The 19,635-nt window shown below is 50.2% G+C and overlaps 1 long non-coding RNA gene across 3 annotated transcripts in view; it reads left to right on the top strand.

Moving 5' to 3' along the window:
- The window catches only part of LOC136794984 (uncharacterized), a 61,849-nt gene that overhangs the window by 10,831 nt on the left and 31,383 nt on the right, over positions 1-19,635 (top strand). Inside the window, exons 1-3 of one of the 3 annotated variants that reach the window (XR_010842537.1) lie at positions 5,019-5,123; positions 7,172-7,455; positions 8,713-8,809. This is a non-coding gene — a long non-coding RNA (uncharacterized lncRNA). Of the gene's footprint in view, positions 1-5,018; positions 5,124-7,171; positions 7,456-8,553; positions 8,609-8,712; positions 8,810-19,635 lie in introns of those variants that run through there. The other 2 variants (XR_010842539.1, XR_010842538.1) reach the window with 2 other exon arrangements.

Genomic DNA, 19,635 nt, shown 5'->3' with positions numbered 1-19,635 from the left:
CAGAGAATGAAAGGAAAACACCTCCTGAGCTCGCCCACTCTTGTGTCACAGAAGAGGCAAGTGAGGTGGGGAGGAGAGACTTCGAGGCCACACAGCCACAGTGATGGTCCCCCAGGAGCAGGAAGGGGTGGCTTTTGGGGCTCGGTGGAGAGAGGATGCTTGGTGGGTGGTTCTTAACAGCAGGGTGAGGACCTGCGAGTTCCTCCAGCTTCTGGTCTTGCTTGCACACCTCCTGGGATGGAGAAATCACTGCTACCTGTCTACGTGTGGCGAATTGGCCCAGCTGTAGCTGGTGAGCAGTTTTCCCTGAGTAGGCAGTGCTACTCCCCTCCAGTCTCACCCAAGGTTCTCTGCATCCCAATCTCTACCCCACCCAGGACCTCTGGTCTTCGCTTCAGCTGCCTGAGGTGAGGCTGGGGCCAGGGTGGTCTCTGTAGGTGGGACCCTGGGCTTCTGCAGGCAGCACGGCACTGGATCTGATCTGACCCCGGTAGATGGTGCCTGCAGTTCTGAGCCTGATGGCTGGGAGGGCTTCCGGGCTGGAGCTTCCCCGGCTGGCAGCCAGCGTGGGAGCGTGAGGAAAGGCACGAAGTCTGCTTCCTGGATGCACGGCCTGTTGTCCAGCACATCCTGCAGGGCCCGGCCCTGCTCGGCTGAGGACACAAGCTAGTGGGTAGAGTCAGGCCTGACAGACAGTTCCATGGGCAGCACTGGGCAGACAGGTGGGGCACCAGGCAGTGCGTGCCCTCACTCAGCAGGCTTCTGTTTAGTTCCTGCTATATGTCTGGCCCTGTGATGGCCGTTGAGCCCTCAGAAATGAATTAGACACAGACTTGCCCCTGCCCCCGAGAGCCTGTGGTCTGGACAGGCACGGAGGAGACAACAGAGAGTAATAAAAAACCTGTATCCCTGGCCGTACCAGCAAAATCAGCTCTAGACTTTGGGGAGTGAAATCCTACATAACCCACTTCTACCCAGCAGCTAGAAAGGGACCTCTAGAAGTCACCTCCAGCCTCCTGTTCCTTCTGCTTGACCTGCCATGGCTCCCTTTTGCTGGCCCCCAAGGGCTTGTGTGCTCTGGTCCAGCGTCTCCTGGGGCTCAGCTCCATCCTCCACTCAGCTGCAGTGAACACTCAGGGTTTAATGGTCTCTCTGGCCATCTGGCCTTTGCCCAGGTTGTTCTCTCTGCCTGGAAAATGTCCCCTTCCTTTACACTTGCTAACGCCTACTCACCCTTCAGAGTCAGCTTCCAGCCCTCTCTGTGGGTAGCTTTCCTGGCCTCTAGATCATGACAGCCCCCTGGTACCTGTCCCTGTAGAGCCCCCTACAGTGCTCCTCAGAGCATTCATGGAACTTGTGATCAGGTCTTTAGTTGTGTGTTTATTCCATTGGGGACGCAGGACCCAGAGCAGGCCAGGTTTCTCTTGGCCACTGCTGGATCCCGTCGTCTCACCCCAGAGGAGCCCGGAGGATGTGCTTAGTCAATATATGTTGAATGATGAGTAACGTGTAAAACCCACATGTTTTTCTATTAATAGAAAGTTAAGTTCGGGCACAAACATTACAAAAATCTAGTAAGATTTAAATGCATGCTCATACCCACACGCTGAGAATGTTGCAAAGATGGTTACACTGCCCCCTAAAATGTAATTACCCCCGCGCCTGCCCCCAAAGTCACTGGCGGTGGCTGGTTCAGGGCAGCCCTGAAGTTAACAGCAATAGCAGTGACACTGGCCGTGTGCTGGGAGCCACCTCAGCACTAAATAAGTGCGGGGGTTTTTTTTCAATGAAACATTATATTTGGTTGCAAGAACTTAGAGTATCAAAGATTCATGTGGAGCCAAAATTCATTCATCAAAAGACATTTCTTGGGCTTCCCTGGTGGCGCAGTGGTTGGGAGTCCACCTGCCGATGCAGGGGAAACGGTTCGTGCCCCAGTCCGGGAAGATCCCACATGCCGCGGGGCGGCTGGGCCCGTGAGCCATGGCTGCTGAGCTTGCGCGTCTGGAGCCTGTGCTCCTCAACGGGAGAGGCCACAACAGTGAGAGGCCCGCGTACTGCCAAAAAAAAAAAAAAAAAAACATTTCTTCAGAGCCAAGGGTTGGCTGAGCACTGAGGATCTGGTTGTGGACAGACGGCCTGCCTTTGCCCGTATCGGCGTCAGGCTGAAGCCAGGAGGAAAAGCGGAATCAATGGACCCGACCTTTGGCCCTGGACCAAAGGGAAGGAAAGACATTTCCTCCTGTGGGATGTACAATCTCTGAGCGCATCTCTGTCAGCAAAGAGGCACAGCCTGACCCTGTCCTGCGGGGCCCTGGAGATTCCATTTTTTCTGGTGGGGGCCTGGGCTGGTCACACCCCCTCCCTGGGACAGCGTTCAAGCAGGTGTTAGATCTGGGATGTTCCAAAGGACCCTGCAGAGACAGGCTCACCACCTTCCCGGCTCACGTCTACCCCTTCCACGAGATGCCACTTCACAGCCTGTATGTGGGATCCAGCCCTCAGCCAGTGTCTGCCAGCTGTCACATGAGGGTCAGGTACAGGTCAAAGCAGCTCCTCTCTGCTGCCAAGTCATGGTTGGGGTGTCCCGCTGTGTATGTGCATGTCAGGTACGGGGCACGCAGGGGCTGGGGGGCTCTGGGAGAAAATGGTGAGCACCTTATGAGAACAGGGCCTTGCCTTCCCCTCAAAATCCCCAAGACCCGGCCTTTCTCCTGTTTCAGACCAGAGTCCCCAAGGGCCTTAACCAGACAGACAACCGGCAATGAGAGCCAGCGTCCCTGGGACCAGAGCCCCCGTTCCACCTGGCAAGACTCTTGGGTCAGCGGCCTGGGATCTTCGGCCACCGTGCTGACGTGCTGAGGCCCAAGTCCTCACCCGGCTGTGCCCTGCCCAATAGAGAGGGCTCTGAAGGACACAGATAGCTCTTCCTCTGTCAGGGCAGTGGGGCCATTTATCACGGAGATAAGCATTAGCCGGAGGGCAGAGTTGGCGGAAGGAGCTGTCTGGAGGAGATAATCTAGGGTCACTCACAGGGCATGGAGGAGCCATGTCCCCACTCCATCCCCTGCCACCCAGACCCCGCCTCTATGCTCGCTGGCCAAGACATCTGGCTGTCTCACCCCATGGAAAAGCCTGATGCCCTCTGGGGACAAGGAGCTGGGCTATGGTTGGATGTGGGGTGTGTTTCCTCTTCATGTTCTGTGCCATGGCAGGGCCCCTGTGATTCTGCCTCGCCTTTTCACAGATGGGGAAAAGGCCTGAGGGAGTGGGCTTTGGGCTGCTCTTGTCAGAGGGAGCAAACATGGGGTCCTGACCCTGCCCTCGGCCTCCTGCACAGGGTAGGAGGGGAAATCCACGTGGTGCTGTGTCACTGGGCACTTCCTATGTCCCAGGTGTTGCCTGCATGGCCTGTTTCCTGTCCCCTGTACCCTGAGGACCAGGCATTGCCTTGTCCTCCTTTTCCAGAGGGAGGCAATGCCCAGAGAGGTGAGGGTACCAGCCCATGGCCGAACCGCTGGAAAGTGGCCTGAGTAGGGTTTGAACATGGGGTTCTCAGAGCTGCCTCCAGAACACTGTCTGCTCAGAGGGGCTTTGGGTGCCTGGCAGAGGCCAGAACAAACTCACTAGATGGAGGACAGCTCTGGGGTCCCTCTGCTCAGCTAAAAGCTGATACCCCAAACTGTCAGAACCCCTCAGGCTGCTCTGCTCACCCCACTTCCCTACCTTGGCACTCAGTGTGTCTCAATAAATATTTCCGAACAAATTAATAAGTCAAAAATGAGCAAACACATAGCATAAATCATGACATTTCCCCTCCATGAGTCCCTGGAGCTGGTCAGTCCCTCTCTGAGGGCTGTACACACTGGTTTTGGTATCTCCCTGCCAGGGACATATCTGCCTACCACCTACTGGCTCCTCACTGTGGTTCCATCAGAAAAGATGGTGCCACCTTTGGGAGCAGAGAGAAGAACCCAGACCTTGGACTGTAGAGGATGGGAGGAGGGGGAGGAAGGAGGGAGGAGGGAGGAGACCCCTCTCCTGGGCTGGGAGCCACACTTATCATTACCCCATGGTGGACACTTTTGCAGCCCTGCAGCCCTCACCATCGGAGTCACTAAGTGTCACTGTGTTCAGGGTGCTGCAGGGACCAGGGCTGGTCTGGGGGATGAACCCTGGATCTCCTTTCTCTGCCCCAATAGCCAGGGCAGTAGATTTGACCCAGAACCAGCCAGAGACTTTTCTGGAAAGTCTTTGCTACGTGAAGGGTAGGAGGGGGCACGCTGGGAGTCTTGGAATTCATCTAGCAGGCCTGTGGGCCTGGGTGGCTTTTGAGAGCCTTTCTGCCCATGACCACCTTCGTGGGTTCTGGGTACTATTTAGCCTGAGACATGCTGGGCAGGGAGAGGGGTCTGGATTGTGCAGGGAAGGGTCCCAGGGCCTGGGGAAGGAGCCAGTGAGCATGAAGAGTTGTGCAGAAAGGAGCCCAGCCCCCGGGGCCTGTGTTGGGGGGTGGGGGGCAGGAGGACAGACAGGCACAACTGTGTCAACCTCACCACTACAGCCCCCTGGGAGCCCCCCACACCTGGAGGGGCCCTTCCTTGGATTTGTTTGGGGGCATTGGAACCTCAGGTGTGGAGGGTTTTTAATCCTTGGACACTGGGTCACCTCATGTCAACCCAGGGGAAGTTACAGACAGACCTCCAATCCTCAGGAGATAAACTGAACTGGCTTGCGAGCTGGCTGCCTCTGAACCAGTGCAGAGCAGCCCTGGGCAGGCTCCCCCAGAAAAGTCCCCACTCTGGTGGTTGGGAGGGCCATTGCCAGCAGCAGGACCCCACACTGAGCTGGTCCAGCCCCTCGGGGGACAGAACAGGCACACGACAATAATAGCAACCGCAAAAGAAACCCAAGGAGCACAGCTCTTGCTGTGCCCCAGACAAGGCTGAGCTTGGCTTCCTGGCCACTCTCCCATTGCATTTACTTCTCATGACCCTATGAGGTGTACACAAGTATTATTCCGTTTTACAGACTAGGAGCCAAGGCCCAGAGTCACGGAGCATCAATAATCCTAATGGCACATGTGCACAACGCTCACAGAGGGACCTCAACACACTCCCAGGGTATGTCCTGCTGCTCATGAGCATCCTTCTAGCAAGGGCGTCTGTGACAGCAGAATCCTTAATGGGGGTGTCACTGGGTGAAATGCCCACCGATCAAGTCCATGTACAGGACCCCAGTGAGATGGACATGGAAGCTGGTGTGGAAGGTGGACCAAGCCTATGGTTGAGGGAAGTTCATTGCTGCTGCTACAGATCAATCCCGTTTGTGTAACACACATGTTACAGATATAAAAGCTGGGGTGGTGCTGGGGCAGATGGGGCACCCTAGTACACACATGCTGGAGGACACCCACACAGAGCCCAAGGACCACACCTTCCGTACCTCAGCATCCAGCACCCTCACACAGCTGATCACGGGGGACCTGCCAGGGTGCTCTCGTTCTCCCTCTTTCTCTCTCCACCTGGGCCTCTCTGCCCACCTGGCTGGGAATAAAGCACTGGAGGTGGGCTGGACCCAGATCCTGGATGCAGAGTCCTGGCTGGCCCTCCAGGCCTGGTCCAGACAATGGAGGCTTGGAGTCTTGGCTTTGCACCTCCTCAGCATCCCTGCTTCTCCCTCTCTTCCTCTCTGCTTCTCTCTTACTTGCTCCTGTCTCCCTCTCAGTGTTCTGAAGAGTCCTCCTCAGTGGCAGCAGATACACAGGTGACACGTCCTGCTGCCTCAGTCACACACAGTGCCTTTCCTCTTGCCCCAGAGACTCACGCTGTTTCTGGGCATCAGTCTGGGGTCAGGCTGACCTGTGGTGGCTACAGCCTCACTCGAGCTGTGCTCCCAGGTTGGCTCGGGCTGCACTTGAGCTGGACGGAATAAAGAAGCCACTGGCCTCGATGTCCCCACCCACCCCTCCCCTGCAGAATCCCTGGGCCCAGTAGAATCATGGGAGGTTGGAGGCTTCTAGGACAGTGGCAGCGCCCAGGGTGGGTGTGGTGCCAGAAGACAGAGAGGGTGTGAGGATGGAGGGCTAAAATGGAGGATGGGGTGAAGTGGGGGCAGGGCTGCACCCTTACAGTCAGGCCTCCCAGGGGCAGGTCTGTTCTTCCTCATCTCCGCCTCTATCCCAGTGCCTGCCTGGCTGTTCCCTGTGGCCCTAGGACACTGAGGGGCAGGAAGCTAGGCAGCTTCTGGTGCAGACTTTCCATGGTCTTGGGCCAGTCAGGGTACCAAGCCAGGCTCAGTTTCCCCATCTGTTATATGGGGCAAGGTGAGGGGAAGGTGCAGGCCTGGGCATGCCCACCAGGTACCAGGAAGACACCTACCAACGACTGTAGGGTATCCACACAGGCCCTTCTTGTCTGTGCCTTCCACCCCCATAGTCAACCTTTCACTTAAGTACTGTTGCTCTCCCCGGCTTCTATGTGGACACCCGCCCAAGGCCACACAGATGGAGAATGCTGGTGTCAGGATTTGAACCGGTTGCCTCTCTTAGGCAACCTGCTGTCTGAGTGGAGCAAGAGGATGCCAGACACTGGCCCAGGATCGGGGCTGCCTGATCCCTGCACTGGCCAGAGGAGGCACCACAAATCCCACCTGCACGTCCACCCAGCCCGCCCTGCTCAGAGCTGTTCTGTGCATCTTAGCTTAACGAGGTGTGGGGAATTCTTCAACCTCCCACAGAGCCCGCTGAGAGCTGGCTATGAGTCCAGCCACCTCCCTGTCCCAGCAGCAGCCCCCAAAGCCTGAGGCTTAATCCCCCAGGCATGTCCTGCCCTTCATCCTTCCCAGGCTGTGTTGCCCTTCTGCCCCTCTTCTCTAGTTGAAGCTGGTCACCTCACCCAAGTCTTCCTCCTGGAAGCTCTCCCTGACTCCCCATCCTTCAGCATGTCTAGATTCCGTTCCCATGCCCAGAATTCCACCTCCATGCCCAGAATTCCACCTCCTAGCATACAGGAGCCTCTCAGGTGCCTGGTGCCAGGCCTGCTGAGGCTCCAGATGGTGGCCAGCCAAGCGACCGAGGAGGACACCCCTCAGTGAGAGGAGCAGAAGGGCAGGAGTCAGGAAAACACTGTGGGCCTTCTCTGAGCCTTAACACAAGACACTTGCCCAGCAGGGTTTGCAGAAGAGAAGGCCTAGGAGGACCGACAACTTCTCTCCAACCTGCACGTCGGAGCTGGCCGGGCTCCCAGGGAAGTCTCAGAGCATGAATGGACTCCTTGCCCCACCCCGCAGCAAGCAGAGAGACAGCCAACACCGGGGACCTCCTCCTGGGTGGCCTCCGTGCTTAACCCTGCAGTTTCCACTGACAGAACAAGCACCAACTCCAGCCTGGAGACCCCAAGCCAAGGGCCAACCTTGCCTTCTGTTTGCCCTGCACTGCCCATCTAAATCTCTGAGGTACTATTGGTCTGACATTCTCCATTTTCCCAATGAGGAATCTGGGGCTTTGCAGGGTTAGTAACATGGCCAAGGTCACACAGCTGTAGGTGGCAGAGCTGGGGCTCAACCCCGGGCTGTCCTGCATCTGCAGGCATAACTCCACTATGATGACCTGCTCAGCCCACACACGGAGGGCGTCAGCGGCCCTCAGCCAGAGGCAGCCTGTTTTGCACAGGGTTTTCTTTTTCTTTTTAAATTTTTTTATTAAGAAAAAATTTGTATTGGAGTATAGTTGATTTACAATGTTGTGTTAGTTTCAGATGTACAGCAAAGTGATTCAGTTATACATATATGTATTCTTTTTTTAATTTATTTTTTATTTTTGGCTGTGTTGGGTCTTCGTTGCTGCATGCGGGCTTTCTCTAGTTGCGGCAAGCAGGCGTCTCATTGTGGTAGCTTCTCTTGTTGCGGAGCACGGGCTCTAGGCTCGTGGGCTTCAGTAGTTGTAGCACGCGGGCTCAATAGTTGTGGCTCGCAGGCTCTAGAGCACAGGCTCAGTAGTTGTGGCGCACGGGCTTAGCTGCTCCGCAGCATGTGGGATCTTCCTGGCCCAGGGCTTGAATCCATGTCCCCTGCATTGGCAGGCAGATTCTTAACCACTGAGCCACCAGGGAAGCCTTATGTATATATATTTTTTGTCATATTCTTTTCCATCATGGTTAATTACAGGATATTGAATATAGTTCCCTGTGCTATACAGTAAGACCTTACTGTTTATCTATTTTATATGTAGTAGTTTGTATCTGCTAATCCCGAACTCCTAATTTATCCCTCTCCCACCCCCTTTCCCTTTTGGTAACCATAAATTTGTCTGTGAATCTGTTTCTCTTCTGTAAATAAGTTCATTTGTGCCATATTTTAGATTCTGCATATGTGTGATATATGATATTTGTCCTTCTCTGACTTATTCACTTAGTATGATCATCTCTAGGTCCATCCATGTTGCTGCAGATGGCATTATTTCATTCTTTTTTATAACTGAGTACTATTCCATTTTATATATTGCACGGGGTTTTCTGTGCTGCATCTCAGGATGTCTGAGCCCACAGGACACTGAGCCCATCTGCGTGGATCTGTGTAGCCCTCCAGAGTGGGCTCTGAGCCCAGGCAGGTGAGCTGGGCTCTGTAGGAGGCTCCCTGCCCCCAGCACCACTCTCCCAGGTCCAGCAGGATCAGGTGGCCACAGCTGAATTCACTCCCCATCTCTCTTGGCAGGTGGAGGAGGTGGTCTCTACGGTGGAGGAGGCGCTTCAGCGGCACGTGATGCGCTGAGAGGTGTGCCCAGCCTGGCGTGGAGCGGGGTAGGTGCTGGGTAAGTGGATTCTGCTCCTCCGCTTTGGAGTTCCGGGTACATCCAGAGGCTACAGCGAAGGCTGTGGGGCAAAGCCAGTGCCAAGGCTGCATGGCTGGAAGAGGCCAGAGCAGATACCCCCGTACCGGCTGCAGCACCAACAGGAGGGGCAGGTGCTGTGAGTGCCTCAGGGACCCCCACCTGGCCTATGCCCTGCTCCTGGGCCTCTGAGGGCTCCCTCCCCACCGCCTGCAGGATCACAACTCAGCTTCCCGGCTCAGCGCCTTTTCCTTCTGGTAAGTCTCTGTTTCCTGTCCCAAAAGACAGGGAGAAAAATCCCTTCCCGTGAGGCTGATATAAGGTGATGTGTGCCTAGAACAGAGCCGGCACGCGGGAGGGCAAATCCCTGTAGTTTCCTCTTCCCTCACTCAGTTGGCTTGTGAACTCCTGGGAGGCGGGTAAACATCCGATGTGACCCCTGGTGCGGACGGATTAATTACCGAATCACTGCGTTGTACTCATTGCCTAGCAGCTTGTGTTTCTGTCTCTTGGACTCACACAGAACACACAGGCCAGAAGTTCCACTTGCCTCCTGTTGGAAAAACAAAGGTTTGCAGGCAGCAGGGCCTGGAGGTGGGGGAGGGACAAATGGCCCCCTGAGGGCCTGTGGAGCCCTGACCTTCCCAGGGCCTAGACAGGTGTGTCCAGCATCCCAGGCTAATGCTGTACTGAGGCTGGGGAATATGAGGGGGATCCCATTAAGTGGGTCCCTATGGGCTGTGCTGTCCAGTGTCTGCTAGCCTGGCCTGGAGAAGGACCTCAGCCTCATGCCTTCCCAGAGACTCTTAGAATTTAGCAGGGAGTGGTAAACCAGAGAGCCTACCCCTGCCCCAGCCCTAATCAAGATCCACGGGGAGGGCAGCGGCCTCTAATTGTTTCAGGAGAGGGAAATGTCACATCCTGGGGACCCACAGTCCTTAGGGCAGACCATTGCCAAGTGAGGGTCCTTGGCTTCTCGCAGGAAAGAATTCAAGAATGAACCAGAGAAAAGCAAAGGCGGGTTTATTTAGCAGGATACACACTCCATAGGTAGAATGTGGACCCTCTGGGAAAGTGAGAGCAGCCCCGGGGCATGGGGTTGTAGGTTTTTATGGGCTAAGTAATTTCATACACTAAGAATTAAGAGTGGGACGAATATTCTTGCTATTTCAGGGAAGGGGGGGATTTTCCAGGAATGGGGCCACTGTTCACTTTTTGACCTTTTCCGGTCGTTTCAGAACTATCACAGCATAAGGGGGAGTGATCTTGAGTATTACGATGACGTTATAATGAGCTAAAGGTCAATGACCAGGGTATTCTCGAAGCCACCATGGTTTCAGCTGGTTCTGTTTGAGCTTAATTGCATCCCAACAGCTGTGCCCCCTCTTCACTTATCTAGCGTTTGTGTTCTGCCCCTTGCCTTCCTATCTCATTCCCCCATCAGAGATTTTACTTCCATATTCTTTTTTTTCTTTTTCTTTTTCTTTTTTTTTTTTTCAGTACGTGGGCCTCTCACTGTTGTGGCCTCTTCCGTTGTGGAGTACAGGCTCCGTATGCACAGGCTCAGCGGCCATGGCTCACGGGCCCAGCCGCTCCGCGGCATGTGGGATCTTCCCAGACCGGGGCATGAACCCGTGTCCCCTGCATCGGCAGGCGGACTCTCAACCACTGCGCCACCAGGGAAGCCCTCCTTCCATATTCTTATGGGAAGCAGAAGGGCGATGGTCTGTCTTCATTGACTGCTTCAGGGCTGAGTAGGGGCATTGACCTTGGGTGTCAGGGAGTAGAAATTTCTGGATGCCTAGTGTAGGGATCCCAGGGTCAGGACAGCTTCTTGTTTTAAGTCATAGGGCGGTATGGGCTGGAATCCTTGCCTGACCATCATTTTTATTTTGACTGCGCCATGCGCAGCTTGTAGAATCTTAGTTCCCCAATCAGGGATCGAACCCAGGCCCTCAGCAGTGAGACCACAAAGTCCTAACCACTGGACCACCAGGGAATTCCCCTAACCATCATTTTGATGTGGAATTGTTGTAACCTGGAAAACATGAACTTTACCAAGAGGTGAAAAGAGGCAGAGTCCAAAGAGGAGGAGGAATAGGAGTATGGCTGTTACTCAGGGTCCAAGTAAGGCTAGGGAGGGCACTCTTAATGGTGGACCAGATGGCATTAGGGTCTGACCCCTGGTTGTAGCGGTGTAACCATGTTGCTTGTTCATAAATCCTTTTGATGTCCATCTCAATCTGGCCTGAATTATTGACATAGGTGCAGCAGGTTCTGTTTATGATTGCACACACGCCACCCTGCTCGTCCAGCAAGTAATCCAAGGCCAATCTGTTGTCCATAACCCCACTGGCCACTGAGTTTAAAGAAGTTGAAAGTCTATTTAGGGCATTTCCAGTGGTCAGGGCTGGGTTCTCTAAAGTGTTGGTTAGGTTTTCTAGGGTTACCTCATGGTAGGCAAAGCCTCCCATGGAATTGCCAAACCCCCTGCCAGTCCTATTCTTGCCAATATTAATCCGATGGCCCTCCTGGGACGATTTTGAGCATTATTACGTATTGTGACAGTGAATGGGGCCAAATGTCCTAATGTACAGACTCCCTCATGCCACACATTATATAAAGATAAGCATTTACATAGGGGCCGAATTACCCTGGGGTGCCCTTGTCTCTGGGCCCTCATTCTGGGGAGTGCCACATATCCAGGCATATCTTGAAGGTGCAATAAGAGATCTGGGAACAGAAGAATTTAGCAAGGAAGCACCATCCAGATCCATGGAAGAGAAAAGTTAATGAACATAATGTGGGGACAAGGGCCCATTAGTATATTAAAAACAGTTAAGTCCAGGAGTATTCTGTGACCTCGGCTTAGGTGAGATGGTGTAGTAAGAAGGTTTTAACCCACAGTTTCCATAGAGCCTGACAACTTCTAGCCCAGTTTTTAGTCCATTCCATCCCTATCCTGTAGGCACCTGGGGTCTGGGCTTCATTATAAGCACAGAGAGTGGAGGCATTCGTGGGAATGCAGTTTGGGTCCAGGTTCCAAAACACTGTGGTGATATTACCCTCTGGTGCCCCGGGATTGTTCCAAAGAGGCTCACCATAGCCAAGAGAACCATTAGAGGTGTAGTGACATTGGAAGCTTGACTGGTTTTCTGGATAACAAAAGTAGCCATGATTAAAGGAAAACTTATGTCACCTTTTTAAAAAGAGTTAAAACGTAGGCAAGGTATCTGGCCTGATGGGGGTATCACCCGTCAGGATCGTATCAGCTGTGGGGGTGGTTTCCATGTGTTTGAATTGGTAAAGCTCTTGTATGTACCTATTTGTACCTATAACGACTGTTGTAAACCAGGGTTTACAACAATTTAAACCAACAATTTAAACCAACAATTAACTAGTTTTACTCCCAGGGCAACTATTTTAGATATGTTTACTAAAGCATGATTTTCCCATTCTGAGCTGCAACCTTCATCAGAAGTCCTACTAGTATGATGACTTTTGACATCGTATTACCGTATTTTTTCTTTCAGACCTAGCAGGGGCAAAGAAGATGTTTACCAGGGGGAGGGGGTTTTGAAAAGCGGCAGAATAAAAGCGTGATAGTCAGAAACACAAGGATGGCTAGGCCAACCCACCTCAGCCACGTGAGGTCCCTTATCTGTTCTTGGAAAGGTATCTGAGGTCTTCCGTGGGCTCACAGGAGTGGGTCTCTTCTGGTTCCTGTTGGGACTTAATAAGATACAGGTTTTGTTCTAGACAGATGAACCCAATTAGTAACTCCCTATAGCTTGACAGCAGTTGGGGTACTTAGTAACACTTGATATGGTCCCTTCCATTTTGGTTGTATCTGGTCCTCAGGGGACCCTTCCTTCCAAGTTCTTAGTAGGACAAAGTGCCCTGACTGGATGGAGACTGTGACCTTTCCTTTGTGGGGGTGGGCAGTGCTTTGTTTCCATATACTTGGAGGACCTTTTGAACTTTGCTCAAGCTAACACTGTGGGAGACCCATTTGTGGGTTTCCTCATCAAACAAGAGATCTGAAGTCAAAAAGGGCCTCCCAGTGGTCCTCTCCTGGCAGTCCAGTGGTGAAGTTAGTGGTTAGGCTGTTACTGCTTAGGGCCTGGGTTCAATCCCTGGTCTGGGAACTAAGATCCCACAAGCTGTGTGGCATGACCGAAAAAAAAGGTTGGGGGCTTCCCATAGGTCTCAAATGGGCTAAATTTTAAAATTCTCTTTGGGGCCATCCTGGTCCATAGAAGGGCTACAGGCAGGACAGAGATCCAGGTTTCTGAAGTTTCTTGGCATAGCTTAGCAAGTGGTTTTTTTGGCTTTTTTTTTTGCAAGCATTCTTTTAGAGCATGATTTGCTTTTTCTACTTTGCCTAAGGATTGGGGCCTTCAGGAAGACTGGAGGTGGTAGTGAATACCTAGAGGTAAGGAAGGCTGTTGGGTCACCTTGGCAGTGAAAGAAGGTCCGTTATCACTGTAAGCTTTGGGATAACCCAAATCTCGGAATTATCTCTTTAAGCAGAAATTTGGATACTCCTATTGCCTTTTCAGTCCTAGTAGAGAAAGCTTCTATCAACCCTGTAAAGGTGTCTATGAATGCCAATAGGTGTTTCCATCCCCTACTTGGGACCATTTGGGTCAAGTCCATTTGCCAGTCTTCCCCTGGATAGGTTCCCTTATGTTGTATGGGCCAAGTTAGGGGTGGAGGTATGGGGTGGCTTCCTAGGGCATGGTGGGCACAAAGCTTGCAAGCCCTGGTGACATTTCTAACAGTTTGGGATGGTCCCTTGCCCAGGAACTAGTTTGAATAGGGAGTAACTAGTAACTAGTTTGAATAGGGAGTAACTAGTTTGAATAGGGAGTCCACCCTAAGTGAAAGGACTCGTGGAAGTACTTAGTTATTTTCCATTGCTCAGCCCCAGGAAGGAGAAACTTGTTATCATTTGTCAGCCACCCTGAGAGGTCTCTTTCCAGTCCCCTATGTTTAGCCCACTCAAGTTCTTCAGGTGTATAAGATGGCGCTGTTGGGAAGGGGGTGCTGTCAGGCCTGAGAACTGCAGCTTGTAGGACCGGCTGTTCTTCGGTGGCAGTCTTAGCGGGCTTTTTGGCCAGGGTGTTTCCCCTTGTAAGGGAGGTGTTGCCCCTTTGGTGACACCTGCAACCTCCTTTGGAAGCTGGAACGCTTCTAGAAGTTCTAGAATTTCTGCCTGTTGTTTTATAGTGGATCCTTAGACTGTTAGTAATCCCCTTTCTTTCCATATGGCAGCCTGGGCATGTAGCACAAAGAATCCATACTTGGAATCAGTATGTATATTCTTTTTTTTTTTTTTAAATAAATTTATTATTTATTTTTGGCTGAGTCGGGTCTTTGTTGCTGCGCGCAGGCTTTATCTAGTTGCGGCGAGTGGGGGCTTCTCTTGTTGCAGAGCACGGGTTCTAGGCAATGTGGGCTTCAGTAGTTGTGGCGCGCAGGCTCAGTAGTTGTGGTGCACAGGCTTAGTTGCTCCGCAGCATGTGGGATCTTCCCGGACCAGGGCTCGAACCTGTGTCCTCTGCATTGGCAGGCGGATATTTAACCACTGAGCCACCAGGGAAGCCCTGTATATTGATTTTTAATTCCTTTCCTAGCTGTAGTGCTCTGGTCAAGGTGATCAACTCAGCCTTTTGGGTGGAAGTGTGAGGGGGTAGAGCTCCAGACTCAACAATTGTCCACAGTCTGACTATGGCATAACCTGCCGGCCTTAACCCTTCATGTATAAAGCTTCCTCCATCAGTAAACCATTGTTTTTACTTTTTAATTAACGAATTCATAAAGTGATTATTATTTAATTATTTCATTTTTATTTTATAGTGGAGTATAGTTGATTTACAATGTTGTGTTAATTTCAGGTATACAGCATAGTGATTCAGTTATACATATATCCTTTTTCAAATTCTTTTCCCTTTTAGGTTATTACAGAATATTGAGTAGAGTTTTCAGTGCTATACAGTAGGTCCTTGTTGGGTTTTTTTTTTTAAATTTTAAATATAGTAGTGTGTATATGTCAATCCCAAACTCCCAATTTATCCCTCCCCTGAACCTTTCCCCTTTGGTAACCATAAGTTTGTTTTCTGTGAGTCTGTTTTGTAAATAAGTTCATTTGAATCTTATTTTTTTAAGATTCTGCATATAAGCAATATCATGTGATATTTGTCTTTCCCTGTCTGACTTACTTCACTAAGTATGATAATCTCCAGGTCCATCCATGTTGCTTCGAATGGCATTATTTCATCCTTTTTAATGGCTGAGTAATACTGCATTGTATATATGTATCACATCTTCTTTATCTTTTCAACTGTCGATGGATATTTTGGTAGTTTCCATGTCTTGCCTATTGTAAACAGGGCTGCAGTGAACATTGGGATGCATGTATTCCTTTGGACCATGGTTTTCTCCGTATTTTTAGTTTTATAAGGAACCTCCATACTGTTCTCCGTAGTGACTGACCAATTTACATTCCCACCAACAGTGTAGGAGAGTTCCCTTTTCTCCACACCCTCTCCAGCATTTATTGTTTGCAGGCTTTTTATTTTATTTATTTATTTATTTATTTATTTATGGCTGTGTTGGGTCTTCGTTTCTGTGCAAGGGCTTTCTCTAGTTGTGGCAAGCGGGGGCCACTACTCATCGCGGTGCGCGGGCCTCTCACTATCGCAGCCTCTCTTGTTGCGGAGCACAGGCTCCAAACGCGCAGGCTCAGTAATTGTGCCTCATGGGCCCAGTTGCTCCGCGGCATGTGGGATCTTCCCAGACCAGGGCTCGAACCCGTGTCCCCTGCATTGGCAGGCAGATTCTCAACCACTGCACCACCAGGGAAGCCCTGTTTGTAGGCTTTGTGATGATGGCCATTTGGATTAGTGTGAGGTGATATCTCATTGTAGTTTTTTTAAAAAATTTATTTATTACATATTTTTGGTTGCAATGGGTCTTTGTTGCTGTGCGCGGGCTTTCTCTAGTTGCGTTGAGCAGGAGCTACTCTTCATTGTGGTGTGCGGGTTTCTTACTGCAGTGGCTTCTCTTGTGTGGAGCACGGGCTCTAGGGCTCAATAGTTGTGGCCTGCAGGCTCTAGAGCGCAGGCTCAGTAGTTGTGACGCAAGGCTTAGTTGCTATGCGGCACGTGGGATCTTCCCGGACCAGGGCTCAAACCCATGTCCCCTGCATTGGCAGGCGGGTTCTTAACCACTGCACCACTAGGGAAGCCCTCATTGTAGTTTTGATTTGTATTTCTCTAATAATTAGTGATGTTGAGCATCATTTCATATGCCTCTTGGCTATATGTATGTATTCTTGGAGAAATGTCTATATAGGTCTTCTGCCCATTTTTTGATTGGGTTGTTTTGTTTTTGTTTTTGGTGTTTTTTGGCTGCACCTTGTGGAATGAGGAACTTCCCCAACCAGGGATTGAACCCACACACTCTGCAGTGGAAGCACAGTCTTAACCACTGGACCAGGGAAGCATGTTTGTCTGTTTGATATTGAGTTATATGAGCTGTTTGTAAATTTTGGAGATTAATCCCTTGTCAGTCGCACCATTTGCAAATGTTTTCTCCAATTCTGTGGGTTGTCTTTTCGTTTTGTTTATGGTTTCCTTTGCTGTGCAAAAGCTTTTGAGTTTAATTGGGTCCCATTTGTTGGTTTTTATTTACATTACTGTAGGAGATGGATTGAAAGTTTAGTTTTGAGTTTATTTTTGTGTAAGGTATTAAAGAATGTTCTAATTTCATTCTTTTACATGTAGCTGCACCATTTATTGGAGAAACTGTTGTTTCTCCATTGTATAGTCTTGCCTCCTTTATCATAGATTAATTGACCATAGGTGCATGGGTTATTTCTGGGATTTCTATCCTGTTCCATTGATCTATATTTCTGTTTTTGTTTCTGTACTGTATTATTTTTATGACTGTAGCTTTGTAGTATAGTCTGAATTCAGGGAGCCTGATTCCTCCAGCTCTGTTTTTCTTTCTCAAGATTACTTTGGCTATTTATCTCTCAGCTATATAGAGGAGAAAGGGTTTTTCTAAGTTTGGGAGACCTAACACAGGAGTGGTTCCTAATTTTTGTTTTAGAGCTAATAACGCCTGTTGGCAATTTTCATCCCAGTTGAGGAGTTTGTGGTCACCTCCTTTTAGGGCCTTAAAAAGAGGCTTTTCTATGAACCTGAATCCAGGTATCCATATCCTGCAAAATCCTACCATCCCCAGAAAGGCCCTCAGTTGCCTCTTAGTCAGGGTGAGGGTTGGTTGGAGGGTTACGATGGCTTCCTTTTGGTCTTGGGCGAAGGCCCTCATCCCATGAGTGAGCACATTTCCCAGGTACTTAACCTGTTGGGTGGAAATCTGGGCCTTGTGAGGAGAGACTCAATATCCTTGTTCCCCTAGGAAATTGAGGACCTGAGTGGTGTCTTTATCTGAATCTTCTCTAGTGGGACTGGAAATTATGAGGTTGTCCACATTCTGTAGGAGAGACCCATTAACCAACTGTAATTCTCTTAATTCCTTTGCTAATGTGTTTCTGAACAGGTGGGGACTATCCCTGGAGCCTTGGGACAGCACAGTCCAAGTTAGCTAGGAAGTGTTACATGTGTCTGGATCTGTCCACTCAAAGGCAAAGAAATATTGGGAGTCTGGGTGCAGGGGAATGCAAAAGAAGGCATCTTTCAGGTCTAGCACTGTAAGCTAGTTTGCATTTTCTGGAGCTTGGGCAGTACAGTGTATGGATTAGGGACTATTCAGTGAACTGGGACCACTGCCTCATTAACTGCCCTCAGGTCTTGAACAAACTTGTATTCTCCACTTTGCTTTTTTATGGGCAGAATGGGGGGATTACACAGAGATTGGCAGGATCATAACAGCCCATATTTTAAGAACTTGGTTATTAAAGGCTGGATACCTCACTGGGCCTTGGGCCTCAAGGGATACTGCTTTTTCCATGGGTCATCAGCATTGGGTTTCAATGAAACCTGAACTAGGGGCACATTATTAGCTCTGCCAGGAACCTCAGTGTCCCAGACAGAGGGGTTTACTGGAGAAAAAATATGGGGTGGAGGGGAGACCTCTGATGGTGACTGAGGCAGCCTCCCATGGGGAAGAACAATCGTTTCTCCTGATGGGTGCCTTCTCTGAGGGGGTCTCCAAACTGAACTATTGTCTGGAATTTAGTGAGCAACTCCCTTCCCAACAAGGGGATGGGGCACTCAGGCATGAGCAGGAACTGGTGTGCAAAGGTAAAATTTCCTAGTAAGCAGCTGAGCGGGGGGCAGTGTGAATCACTTGGCTTTGGGCCATCCATCGATCCCTGTTAATATACAGGATTGGGAGGACAAGGGTCCAGGGAAATCAGTCATCACAGAGTAGGTGGATCTAATAAAAAAAAATACGTTTCCCACCTGCCATGTCAAGGGTTACCTGAATCTCCTCCGGGGAAATGACCAGGTGACCTTTGGGAGGCAGGGAGAGTCCTGGGCCCTCTCAGTCTTCAGTCCTATTGGCCAGCATCAGTTTGGGAGCCCCGAGTCCCCTTCGGGACTGGGGGCAGCCTTGCTTCCAATGGCCCTCTGGTTTGCATGTCAGGCAGGGTCCTGGTGGATTTTTCCCATACAGGGGGCGTTTGTCCTTCCAGTGACCCTCCTTGCTGCATTTAAAACAGGCCCGTTCCCGACAGAGAGGGGCTCTGATCCAGATTTTCTAGATCCTGCCCCTGCCATGGGCTTTCGCAAGGGGGAGGGGGAGGATAACCACGAGGTGATGTGTGGGCTAGGGCTGCCACCAAGAGTTGTGCCTTTCGTTGTTGCCCTGAATCCTCCTTGCCTCCTCAACTCTATCTTTATTGTTGTGTCCCATGGCTGCCTTCTGTAATTTTCTCCTAATGTCTGGGGCAGATTGAATGATAAAATGGGTATTTACTGGGACTTGCCCTTCGGGAGTGTCGGGATTAATATTGCTATACTTTCTTTCTTTTTTTTTTTTTTTTTTTTTTTTTTTTTGCGGTATGCGGTCCTCTCACTGTTGTGGCCTCTCCCGTTGCGGAGCACACTCTCTGGACGCGCACGCTCAGCAGCCATGGCTCACGGGCCTAGCCGCTCCGCGGCATCTGGGATCTTCCCAGACCGGGGCACGCAGCTGTGTCCCCTGCATCGTCAGGTGGACTCTCAACCACTGCGCCACCAGGGAAGCCCTCTTTTTTTTTTATCAATATCTTTTTTTATTGAACGATAGTTGATTTACAATGTGTTAATTTCTGCTGAATAGCAGAGTGATTCACTTATACACATATATACATTCTTTTTTAAAATATTGTTTTCCATTATGGCTTATCATAGGATATTGAATATAGTTCTCTGTGCTATACAGTAGGACCTTGCTGTTTATCCATTTTATATATAAAAGCTTACATCTGCTAATTCTAACCTCCCACTCCATCCCTCCCCCAACCCTCTCCCCCTTGGCAACCACCAGTCTGTTCTCTATGTCCATGATTCTGTTTCTGTTTCATAGATAAGTTCATTTGTATCATATTTTATTTTTTAATATTTTAATAAAGTTTATTTGATTTCATAATTAAATTTTGCTTAGTGAAAATCAATTTTAAGATTAATTTATTTTATTTTTTAATTGAAGTATAGTTGATTTACAATGTGTTAATTTCTGCTGTACAGCAAAGTGATTAAATTATACATATATATACACATTCATTTTTTTTCTTTTTTTATATTCTTTTCCATTATGCATTATCCCAGGAGATTTGATACAGTTCCCTG

The sequence above is a fragment of the Kogia breviceps genome, chromosome 10 (genome assembly GCF_026419965.1).
Source record: "Kogia breviceps isolate mKogBre1 chromosome 10, mKogBre1 haplotype 1, whole genome shotgun sequence".
Classification (NCBI taxonomy): domain Eukaryota; kingdom Metazoa; phylum Chordata; class Mammalia; order Artiodactyla; family Physeteridae; genus Kogia; species Kogia breviceps.
Note: the sequence above shows the minus strand (reverse complement) of the source record. Positions and strands in the feature narration are given on the sequence as shown.